A 3,866-nucleotide genomic window follows, 5' to 3' on the forward strand; every position below is an offset into this window, starting at 1 on the left:
CAATGAGTATTTTACAGATTACTTTAGGTACAAGCAAAAATATAAGATCGTAGAGTTTAGTAGATCTTGATTCTCTGAAGTTCATTTCTTCTAACAGAACCTTTGCAAATTAAGTAGCAAGGGTTTAGGAGATCTTGAACTTCTGTCTAAAATATCAAAATTTCGAGGCCATAATTAGGCAAGGATTATTGTCTATGTGGACGTTTATGTGCTGTTTATACCGATTTTTAGATCGTTTTAGAAAAATTGTTCGACTTATGATCGATTTTCCGTCTAAATGGACAATTGGTATGACCAATTAAGTAAGTACTAGATTTTGACAGCGCGGGTTTAGTTTCCATTTAAATTTTCTATAAACAGAATTTTTTTAGTAAATATCATATTTTCATATATTTGTGTTTTATTTTATAGAACTTTTTTTATCTTTTTCTTTATCATGTTTCATTTTAAATGAAACATTTATGTTCACAAAATTAAACTTTATTTTTTTCTGCATCAAAATTGGTATAACTCTAATAAATAAATTTTATTATGTTGTTAATTTATTTTTGTAAAGAGATTTTGTATAATTTAAACTGTTAACAAATTAGTATAATATTTTTAATAAATATATATATTTTCAATAAAAATGCAAATATTTTATAAATGCTTAAACTATATTCAGAAAAGAAAAAATAAAATAATTTTCTGTTTAATTTTTATTTACTATACAAAATATTAAGAATAGTTGAAAAATAAAATATTTTTGAACTTGGATTTAATACCCAAATAAAATATTTTACCGACCAAATAGGTGGTCAGGGACACATCTATGTTAAAAAGAAAAAAGAAACAGAAAAGGAAAAAAATACAAATCTGTCGACGCTTCTTTCCCCACCCATGGCGATTGAAGGTTCAGAAATCAAAATCAATACCGGTAAAGACTGTAACGATGTCTTGAAGATCTTCAACGATGAGGGTAGCAAATCTGATTTGGAAACAAAATCAAACCGTTGGTTGGAAACTCGTTAGATCCACCAAGGACTTCTCGTATTCATGTCTCTTAAGGTTATTTTTTCAAAATTTTGTTCTTCAGATTATATAGATCGTTTTCGATGAAGATCTAAAGAATATTTTGTAACTGTTTTGCATGTCAGATCCGAAGGCTTCAGTGAGAAGAACGTTGTGTGATATTTGGGTTTCAATTTGGCCTTTTCAGATATCTTTGGCCGAGTGATAATCAGATTTGAAAGACAATTAAACGGTAAATATAATTTAAGTTTTTAATCATTTGTTAAAAGTTAATCTCAGATTTTTAGTCAAAGATAAGTTACTTCCTCGTCCCAAATTTGAATTGTTCAAATTCCTACAATATCCTTATTGTAAAAAACTTGTTTGAAACAAATTGTTTTGCTTAAAAGTAAATAAAAAGCAGTATCAAATTGGAAGTAGTATAACATGATAGAGAAACAAATGCAAAACGAAAATGAAAGATTCGCGAATATCTCTTTAAATACCACATTCATTGTTTGACGTTGAGGCTTGGCTTCAGCATCGACAATCAAAATCTTCAGTCCTTTTTTAGAAGTCACTCTAGAAATAGCCACATATAGCTGCCTATGAGAGAAAACAGGTCTCGGTAGAAACAAACCAACCTCCGAAAGTGATTGACCTTGGCTTTTATTGATTGTTATAGCAAATGCCACCAAGCTTAGAAACATGTCTTCGTTGATAAGAGGAGACCTTGTGATTGTCTTATTCTGAATGATGCTCATTTTGAAGGGATGATCGGTTGCTCGGTACATGCCAGTTGAAGGACTGAGGGTGAAATTCTGAATATGCCTCCATGCTCCAACAGGAAGAAGACGGCCTTTACTCTCCATGTAAGTTCTCTTGCAAGAGGCATGTATTTTACATCACTAGTTCAGGTTGAAAAAAAAGAAAGTTAGTGAACAAACTTAAAGCTATATAATACGCTAAACAACAAATAACAAAACACGTATTAGAACACTCACAGATTCAACGGATAGCACCATCTCGAGGGTGTCCCCGTGCACTGGGTTGTACTGCTTCCAAGAGGGCAGAACCTTCACATGTACTTTCCAGCCACTCTTGAAGGGTTTCACATCTTTCAAAGGGGTCACTTTCATTGCCGCAGACATTTTTTTTTTTTATTGCTAATGTAGATGTGAGTAAATGTGAGAAAGTTTAGGCATGTTGTAGGTGTTTATATAGCAGTAGGTTAATCGATGGTTCTAAATGACGTCTTAAAAATATCTCTCGTATATTCTTAGTTCGATATATGTAACCCTTAGAGTATTGATCAAGCAAAAATATTTAGAGATCGATATTGTTTGCCGTTGTTTACATATCTTAACAATATTTACAATTTTGTTGGTTTAGATATCTTTTTAACATCAACGAATTAAATGAAACAAATATTTTGAGTAGTTATTACGTATGCTTCATGGCCAAGCTAGTATATTCGGATTCATTAAAGGGAAAATCGCTAGAGTATTTACCTAGTAAAAATATTTAGTGGTTATACTGTTAGCGGAAATTTACATATCTGCAGCCTTGGGCCATTTATACAAATCGCTAAAAGGAAAATCGTTTGGGCCTATATTCAGCCTTGGGCCATTTCAAAAACTTTGACACAAAACGTGTTGATTGTAATTCACGTAAATACGCTTTATTATTCTGCGAAATGTAAGGAAGCATTAAAAAAGAAAGGGCAGATTTAGGTAAAAAGGACAATAGGATCCTGCTTTAATAGTATAGATTGGTTTTCATGTACGTTATTTTACAACCTTATTGTTTTATCAGGAAAAGAAACTGACACAAAACATTATTTTTGCTAAATTGTAGATGTCATTACTTCGAAAAGAAATGAAGGTTCGGTTACAAGATGAATTGGAACCAAAGTCTGCTATACTAGCCATTCAGGATCAAAGAAGCCGCAAAAAGTTTTAAAAAACCTCAAAAAACCTAGGTGACACAAACATTCTTTAGGCGGCCTAAATCCTAATGATACAGACAAACAGTTTTTTGACAAAATATGTGATCAATAAAAAGGCTATTTGTTTTGTATATAGCAATATACATTGAGTCGACTGACAAAATAAAAGAAAATAGGGCATTTGCAGTAGATGACTAAAATAAGAATGGTATTTAGGTAAATGGACATGTTACTGTTAGACTTTCTAAATGGCGGTAATAGCCCTATAACTTGGTATACAAATAGACTTGCCCGTACTACAAGCTGACCAGATAATATTAATAAAGATCATATAGCTACCTAATTCACGCAAATCTTTATGTGGGGAAATGCAATAAATTGTCTAAACTACATTATTATCGTCATTTCCAAATCTTCTTCTCTCTTCCTTTGTTTTTGGAGTCTATAAAAAATTGTATGGATCTATCGCACATCTGTTTGGGAGGAAGCATAATAGAATATGGTGTATGCTCTGCTTGTAGATTAGTCGGACCGAAACGAGACGCAAATTTCTGCTCAGCTTGTAGTTTCTAGCCTCACTTCCACAACAGAAGCATACAGGGCTGTAGCACCAATCTGGGCTGTGAACCCCTGTTCGGAGGATGTGGTGCTCTGTTGGCTCTCTCTCTCTCTCTCTCTCTCTCTCTCTCTCTCTCTCTCTCATCCCCAACTCTCTGAATTAAATCTGCCATTGTATTTGTTATTCTGGTTTCTAAACAAAGATCTGAAATTCTCATTTCTCTCAAACCAATCAATTGCTGCAGTTGCTAGAAACGAATCCCCAAGGCTTCACGTGACAGACCGTATCCTTGTCAGATTCCATGTCTACCTTGAGCCCATCACCTCTTTTCACCATCTTCGAGCCATATCTTCTATATCCATAGCTAAG

The sequence above is a fragment of the Brassica oleracea genome, chromosome C3, assembly GCF_000695525.1.
Source record: "Brassica oleracea var. oleracea cultivar TO1000 chromosome C3, BOL, whole genome shotgun sequence".
NCBI lineage: Eukaryota > Viridiplantae > Streptophyta > Magnoliopsida > Brassicales > Brassicaceae > Brassica > Brassica oleracea.